General features: G+C 36.8%; 1 pseudogene; it reads left to right on the plus strand.

Annotated features, from left to right (window-relative positions):
• Positions 1-8,184: 8,184 nt before the first annotated feature.
• Positions 8,185-8,824, plus strand: LOC110287424 (annotated as a pseudogene).
• Positions 8,825-9,091: the final 267 nt, after the last annotated feature.

Genomic DNA, 9,091 nt, shown 5'->3' on the forward strand with positions numbered 1-9,091 from the left:
TCACACACACACACACACACACACACACACACACACACACACACACACACATATATGTATACATGTAAAATAGTTTGTGCATATATATGACCCCATAGGGACTGTGATCCACAACTTTTCATATTGACTGGCTGTGATTTTCTGGAGTGGCCTCTGCTAAAAAGAAATTTCCTTGATGAAGCATGAAGATATTTGTCTTTGGCTATGAGTATAAATGTTTATTGTAGGTATTGTATTGAGATTTTGCTGGTTCAAGTAAAATATTTAAAGAAACAAAAACTAATGAAGAAAAATAGCAAAGATTTAAATGTTATAAGAGAAGAAAGGAAAGAAGTATTTAAATGAAATACAATGTTATAATTTAAAAACAGATTATAATTACTGCCACTCAACATGTTTTTTATTAGATATTTTCTTTGTTTGCATTTCAAATGCTACCCCCTTTCCTAGTTTCCCCTCTGAAAAACCCCTATCCCTTCCACCCTTCCCCTGTTCCCCAACCCACCCACTCCCATTCCCAATCCCATACTACCACCAGTGTCTAGCTCATTCTCTCTCCCTGCACTGCTCTTAAATAGCTTCTATTTCCTATGCTGGTCTAGTGAGAGTTGGTCATATCCTATCTCTGACTTAGTCTGTCCAAACATTCTCATATTCCTCACTTTGTCTGTCTCTTAATTAAACATCACTTTCAAATACAGCTGCTTCCTTCTACAAACTAACTGTATTGGCCAGTTTTTTTTTAATTTATTTTTTATTAGGTATTTTCCTCATTTACATTTTCAATGCTATCCCAAAAGTCCCCCATACCCACCCCTCCAATCCCCTACCCACCCACTCCCCCTTTTTGGCCCTGGGGTTCCCCTGTGTTAACTTGACACAGCTGGAGTTATCGCAGTGAAAGGAGCTTCAGTTGAGGAAATGCCTCCATGAGATACAACTGTAAGGCATTTTCTCAATTAGTGATCAAGGGGGAAAGACCCCTTGGTGGGTGGGACCATCTCTGGGCTGGTAGTCTTGGTTCTATAAGAGAACAGGCTGAGCAAACAGGGGAAGCAAGCCAGTGAAGAACATCTCTCCATAGCCTCTGCATCAGCTCCTGCTTCCTGACTTGTTTGAGTTCCAGTCCTGACTTCCTTGGTGATAAACAGCAGTATGGAATTGTAAGCTGAATAAACCCTTTCCTCCCCATCTTGCTTCTTGGTTATGATGTTTGTGCAGGAATAGAAACCCTGACTAAGACACTAACCTTACATTCATTGTTAAGTATTAAAGGTATATATTAAGGGAATGTCTGTATTTTACCTAGATCTATCCAGATTGTTTCTGCATTCCAGCCAGATTATGTAGACCTAGAAAGACTTTTGAAATGATCTCTTACTAGAGGAGTCATGTTGCTAGATTAAAGTTTCTCTATATTCCCCATCCTTCAGTTAGAGTATTGAGGTGGCAGATGCTCTTCTGCTTGCTATGGTATTATCTCACAGACTTAGCCATCTGCCATAGAATTCTATTACTCTGTCTCAGGTACTAGCTTCCACACAGTCATTTAACTTGATATTTTATTTCTATCTGTTCAGAAAAAGAGTTCTATGTTCTTTTGTCATTGGTAGATTTAACAGATAGTTTCAACAACTTTTATTTTTCTCCTTACTGAATGTATTAGCTCTTATTTTTGCTGTTTTGCTTTTAGTAATTGCCTTGGAGTTTGAAAGTATACATAGACATCTAAGAAAAAAAATCTATCTTCAAATATGGTATCCCTTTACACAGAGAATACAAGCAGTATATAATACTAAAATATTTCTTATTCCTTACTTTTTGATGAATTTAGTTAAAGATTTGGGGTTATTATTGTATTATTGTTGAAATATATTTTTTCTTCTTTCTTTCTGAAGTATTTCAGCTATTTCATGCCAGGCAGGTCACTAGTTCTTATTTGTTAAGAGGTCTTTCTTCAAATAAAGAACCGTTTCTCAGGACATAGAATTGTAGACTTTTGCTATCAACATTTTGAATATTTTTCCCCACTGGTTTGAATGTTTCTGAGAAGGGACATCAAATTATTATTATTATTGTAATTCTTATCAAAGTAAGACAGTTTCCTTCTGGCTTCTTTCAATCCTTTTCCCCCAATTACTTTTACTTTTCTGAAAATTGAATATGATATACCAACTAGATTAATATATGCAATTTGTCCTCCTTGGTGTATTCTCTACTATCTTCCCATGTAGCTTAATGTCTGACATTAAGGGGAGAAATTGGCTCTTAGTATTGTCTCAAATATTACTTTGTTCATTGTTCATTTTTCTGCATTTCCACTATATGTGGTCCTTTCTCCTTATACTTGTGCTTTATTAAAATATTTTTCTTAATTTTCTATCTTAGAAGGCTCTACCTTCAGCTTAGACAGTAGTGCCTTCTTAGAATCCCAACTTCTTGGAGGGCTATGAGAAGCGAATTGATAGGCTGAGTGACCCTAATCCATCCTAGGTAACATAGTGAGGTTTCCTTTTCATTCTTTTGTAGATATCTTTCACATTGCTTATAGTTCCCATTTTCTCTATGATCACATTTTTCTGACAAGTAAAGCAACAAGAATTTTTCAATCTATTTATTGACTTTTTTTTACTTGTGAAGTTAATGACTTACTTCTAAGCTCTGTATTTTCAGAGTGTAATTGAAATCTTAGGGGCATATGTTCATTTTTAACAAAGTAGTATATTTCCACCAGAAGTGTGTGAAACGTAACTGTTATTTCATTTTGCAAATCATTCTCTAGTGCTTTTCTTCTACTCCAAAGTAAGTTTATTTCAAGTGATTCAATACCAAAAGTCTTTGATGAAAACAACTATAAGATGTTTACATTATTTTTTTCCATAATTTTTATTGGGTATTTATTTCAATTACATTTCCAATGCTATCCCAAAAGTCCCCTATACGCTCCCCCACCCACTCCCCTACCCACCCACTCCCACTTCTTGGCCCTGGCATTCCCCTGTACTGAGGCATATAAAGTTTGCACGACCAATGGGCCTCTCTTTCCACTGATGGCTGACTAGGTTTACATTATTCTTAATTTGACATCCTTAGCAGGCTGAAGAAGAATGTCACCTGCTGTGACTGACCGGTCATTTAAATTATAGAAGAAGCTTGAGATTTCCTCAATGGACTTTGAATTGTATGCTTCTCCTAATAGCAATATCATTACTGTATCAAAACTTTCTGTCATACCATCAAATTTGACTTTTGAATCTTTACTCACTTTGCCACACATAATGAACACATTTATGAAAGTGTGTGATAAATAACTATCATTTTTTTTTCTATTTTATGTTCCTCAAAGCACACATTTAGCAATTTAGCAATGGCAGCATTGTTGTATCCTAACAAATACTTGTTTTTCATTTTTATCAGATTCAAAATAATCTACTGATCATTCTATCTCTTCCTATTCAGTATATCCTATCAGTGTGCTCCATCATAACCACAAAGAAGTATCTGGAATATGACCAAGATGCAGCATGTTCATATATGAAATTTTCATAGAAGGAAATAACCAAATAAAACATTTTTTAAAAAGGAACTGTATAACTATCTAGATATGTTGTTACCTATCTGTGATTATAACACTCAGAAGGCTAATAAAAGATGATTATTAACCCAAAGTCAACCTCAGCTATACAGGTAGTTCTAGCCAACTTCATGATCCATAATGGAGACTCCCTTGAAAAACTAAGGGTGCGTAAGGCAGGTGAGATTGTTCAGTGGGTAAAGGTACTGTCTTAAAAGGCCAAAGACCTGATTATGAGCCCAAAAATCTATATTATGGAAGGTAAGTTGACTCCTGAAAATTATGCTCTGACCTCACACTCTGGCATATGAACATACACACACTCATAAATTCACCTACAATATAAATATATATAAAAAAAAGAAAAAGTAAAGGGCAGGGATCATGGCAGTAGAGTGCTTGGACATAGTGAAAAATCCACTCAGCTGGATCTTCATCACCACAAAATCAAAAACAATATCATTATATTTTCCGTTTGTAATTGAGTCCACAAACATTATTAGCATCTAATTATAGCTCAATCCTGGCAAGGTCAAGAAGATCCTATTGGCAAAAGTCAGATTTTTCTAATAAATGGTGTGATTGTTTTACTTGCTGCAATGTTTATGCTAATTTAAATGAAGTTAATCAATATGACTATTGTCAATTAATAATAATTTAAAATGAGCTAAACTATGTTATACTCACTAGAATCATTTTCACATTTTAAATGTCAACAACCTGAAGATATGAATAGATAAAAATAGTGACCAGGAATATGGTTAGCCAGAGTAGCTGAAGAAGTGAGCTCCCAGTTCAGGGAGATATCCTGTGTCAAAAAAAATATATTATAAAGGAATGATTATCAAAGACAGTACCTTGTGTCAACCTTTGTCCTCTGTACCCACACACACATATACACAGCTATGTACACATATTCACATAGTAACACATACACACACATAATAGAGAGAGGTGATTTGAACTTGGAAGTACAGTAAATAATATTGCTTCTTCCCAATAATTTTGCTTATCTTTCATATCTATAGTTTGAATTTAAAGATATTTGCTGATTTCATAGATACAACAGGACAACTGTAAGCATCATGTCTCTAGTAATTTTTTGTTTTTTTATTAGTTTGATAAATGTGTGCCAGAAAAGTTTGTTGTTGATATGCAACTGTCAATTATGTTTAATGGTGAAAATAAAGTTTCAGTATTTTAAGTGTACTTCATTGATAGCTATAGTTGTAAATAGTAGCCCCTTTGAGCTTCATGTTATGTAGCTTTTAAGTGGGCAAAATGATTTATAACTAGGACCTTATGATGTTTAAAAAACTAGTACTGTGGAACTAGTGTTTTGCATAAGCTCTAATTTTCCATGTCACAACAACCAATTTTATGTCATGTGGGGAACAAATGCAGGTCCATTATTTCCTTTTAGATTTGAGACAATTATCTCTACTATTTAAGTAAAAAGTAAACTGCATGAGTGCGCTAGAGTAGCTGTCAATATTGACTGAATTGACAGAGCAGTCACTGAGCTTTCTATTTCATTTGCCTTTGTACACACAGAGCCACAAATCAACTGGCCCAGTTAACATACTCTGGGGAATTAATTTTCTATGAAAAGCTAACTTTTAATATGATACAGTTTAATAACAGAGTAGAACCCTTCTCAGTAGGCCCACCTTGAACATAAGGATAACAAATTTGGTACTTAGATACTTAATAGCAATAATGGCTACTTTTATTTTAACCATTCAATGACTTGGGCAGATTTATTCATTCAGCAAACATTCATTGAGGCTTGCTATGTGTTTTTCACATTACTTGTTCTGGGGATACAATTTAAATGTCAAGTATCAGCTTTCTACAAATCCATATGCCACTGAGAAAAATCAGACAAGGAAAGAGATAATTATACAACAGTGAGGTAAATGCAGTCAGTGATAGGGTTGTACAAAGTGTGCTTTAGAAAATTAATGTGGCAGCACTGTGTAAAGTACACTTGAGATAAGGTTGTCAAATTAGTAATGTCAAGTATATATTATTCCTACTTTTTCCTTAAGGAAATTTTATAGAGCCTGAGATTTAAATAATAGCCCTGGATGACTTGGCTTATTCATTAACATGTACATACATCTCATTAATTCCCTCCTCCTCCATCAGTAACTATTCTGGTAATCAGGACACAGGGGACCCTACTATTATCGGTTTTATAATATATCTAAAAAATGAAGTTAGAATTCACAAGAGAAGAGAATAAGGGTGTTGTATGTGAAATTCCAGTAGGGACAACAGACAATACATACTCATTTGACTATTAAGGACCAGAGTTTTCTTGTACCACTTGCCTCTGACATTCTCCCTTCCAGGTTGTGAAAGATGAGGATTTCAGTGATGGCCTTACCAGACTTGCTGAGACTTTACTTGGAAATTTACTTTAAAACATTTTGAACCTGTAAATAAGAAGTGTGATGAATAGGAAATGAAGTGAATTTTAATTAAAATGTTATGGGTTAAGCATTAGCATAGAATGTTTCTATCTGAAGCAACTAACTAATTAACAGGTAAGGTATCTTGAATAAAACTATCACATTAGTGTTGTCCAATTTACACAATGAATAATAATAGTTTCAATTAAAAAATAATTGTATTTCATTTTTGGAATGGTAAGAGATGACCAATTTTTAGCATGAATGATATTTTGAAACTCTGCAAATTCTAGAAGTTTGTGTCCTGGATACACTTACAGGCAAATATATAGGTGTACATGTATAAGAAGACTATGAAAGGAGCAAATTATGTTTTAGGAGAGGGTTGCAGAATGGGAGGGGAACAATTGCAAAAGAATCCATGTAACTGAAAGTAGTGCCTGGGTGCAAAGGGACAAGGGAGGAGATTGGGAAGAGATCATCACCAAAAGTGTGATGAAACTCGTTACTATGCTAATTAAAGAACAATGCTTTTTCTTTTGCTTTACAAGACACAGTTTCACTTTCTCTGTATAGTCTAGGCTGTCCTGGAACTTGCTCTCTAGATTGGGTTTGCCTTAAACTCAAAGAGATCATCCTGCCTCTGTCTCCAAAATGTTGTGATTAAAGGCATGTCCTACCACTGCCAGGATAAGAAAACATATATATATATATATATATATTTTAAGCAAGAACAAAATAGTATAAACTGAGGTACAAAATTTTATAGAGTTTAATTGAGCAAATAAGTTCTCTTGCATCAGGAAGTCCTAAACTGTGAGTTTGTTCAGATGGGAAAAATAAGGTCAAAACATGTTGTATGCAAAAAAATTAAGTAAAAATATTAAAGGAAATACAATGGGGAGGCTTTTTCACTTTTTAAAAGAAATTTATTTTTCACACTCCATATTCCATTTCCTGCCCCCTCATCTACCCTCCATCTGCTCCACATCCCACACCTCCTCCCCACCCCACCCTGTCTCCACGTGGATGTTTCCATCCCCAATCCCACCTGACCTTTAAAATCCCTGGGGCCTCCAGTCTCTTGAGGGTTTGGTGCATCATCTCTGAATGAACACAGACCCAGAAGTTCTCTACTGTACATGTATGCTGTCTGTTCGGTGGTCCAATGTTTGAGAGATCTCGAGGGTCCAGATTAATTGAGACTGCTGGTCTTTCTACAGGATCACCCTTCTCCTCAGCTTCTTTCAGCCTTCCCTAATTCAACAACATGGGTTAGCTACTTCCATCCATTGGTTGGGTGCAAATATCTGCATCTGATTTTTTCAGCTGCTTGTTGACTCTTTCTCGGGGCAGTCTTGATAGATCCCTTTTTGTGAGTGCTTCATAGCCTCAGTAATAGTGTCAGGCCTTGGAACCTCTCCTTGAGCTGAATCCCACTTTGGGCCTGTCACTGGACCTTCTTTTTCTCAGGCTCTTCTCCATTTCCATCTATGTAATTCATTTAGACAGGAACAATTATGGGTCAGAGATGTGACAGTGGGAGGGTAACCCCATCCCTTGCTTGATGTCCTGTCTTCCTGTTGGAGGTGGGCTCTATAAGTTACCTCTACCTACTGTCAGGCATTTCATCTAAGGTCCCTGAGACCTCCCAGGTCTCTGGTGCATTCTGGAGGTGGGTACCCCAACCTCTTATCTCCTGAGGTTGCCTATTTACATTCTTTCTGCTGGCCCTCAGGGTTTCAGTCCTTTTCCCTCACCCAATACCTGATCAGGTTTCTCTCTCCCCACCCCTCTGCCCCCCTACCCCGCCCCCTTTCCCTCCCACGTCTGTCCTTCTCACCCCACTTGTGATTGCTTACTTCTCTCTCCCAAGTGGGTCTGAGGGTCCTCACTTGGAAATTTCAGCTTGTTGAGCTTTGTGAGTTCTGAGGACTGTATTCTGTACTTTTTTTTTTTTTTTTTTTTTTTTTTTTTTTTGCTAATATCCACTTATTAGTGAATACATACCATGTACATCCTTTTGGGACTGAGTTACCTCACTCAAATGTGATTCATTTACACAGTGGAATATTACTCGGCTATTAAGAATGAGGACGAGTACATTGAGCTCCATAGAGACAGTGCTGGAGCAAGCGCAAGCTGGACAGGCACTGGGCAACTCTGTGCCTCGCAGAGGAAAATCAACTAAACATGGGCAAAGGAGATCCTAAGAAGCCGAGAGGCAAAATGTCCTCATATGCATTCTTTGTGCAAACTTGCCGGAAGGAGCACAAGAAGAAGCACCCGGATGCTTCTGTCAACTTCTCAGAGTTCTCCAAGAAGTGCTCAGAGAAGTGGAAGACCATGTCTGCTAAAGAAAAGGGGAAATTTGAAGATATGACAAAGGCTGACAAGGCTTGTTATGAAAGAAAAGTAAAACCCTACATCCCCCCAAAGGGGAGACCAAAAAGAAGTTCAAGGACCCCAATGCACCCAAGAGGCCTCCTTCGGCCTTCTTGTTCTGTTCTGAGTACCTCCCCAAAATCAAAGGCAAGCATCCTGGCTTATCCATTGGTGATGTTGCAAAGAAACTAGGAGAGATGTGGAACAACACTGCAGCAGATGACAAGCAGCCCTATGAGAAGAAAGCTGCCAAGCTGAAGGAGAAGTACGAGAAGGATATTGCTGCCTACAGAGCTAAAGGAAAACCTGATGCAGTGAAAAAGGGGGTGGTCAAGGCTGAAAAGAGCAAGAAATAAAGGAAGAGGAAGATGATGAGGAGGATGAAGAAGATGAGGAAGAGGGGGAGGAAGAGGAAGATGAAGATGAAGAAGAAGATGATGATGAATAAATTGGTTTTTTTTCTTGTCTATAAAGCATTTAATCCCACTGTACACAACTCACTCCTTTTAAAGAAAAAATTGAAATGTAAGGCTATGTAAGATTTGTTTTTAAACTGTACAGTATCTTTTTTTGTATACTTAACACACTACCGAATGTGTCTTTAGATAGCCCTGTCCTGGTGGTATTTTCTTTTCTTTTTTTTTAATTTATTTTTTATTAGGTATTTTCCTCGTTTACATTTTCAATGCTATCCCAAAAGTCCCCCATACCCACC

Source organism: Mus caroli, chromosome X, assembly GCF_900094665.2.
Source record: "Mus caroli chromosome X, CAROLI_EIJ_v1.1, whole genome shotgun sequence".
In the NCBI taxonomy this organism is placed as follows: domain Eukaryota; kingdom Metazoa; phylum Chordata; class Mammalia; order Rodentia; family Muridae; genus Mus; species Mus caroli.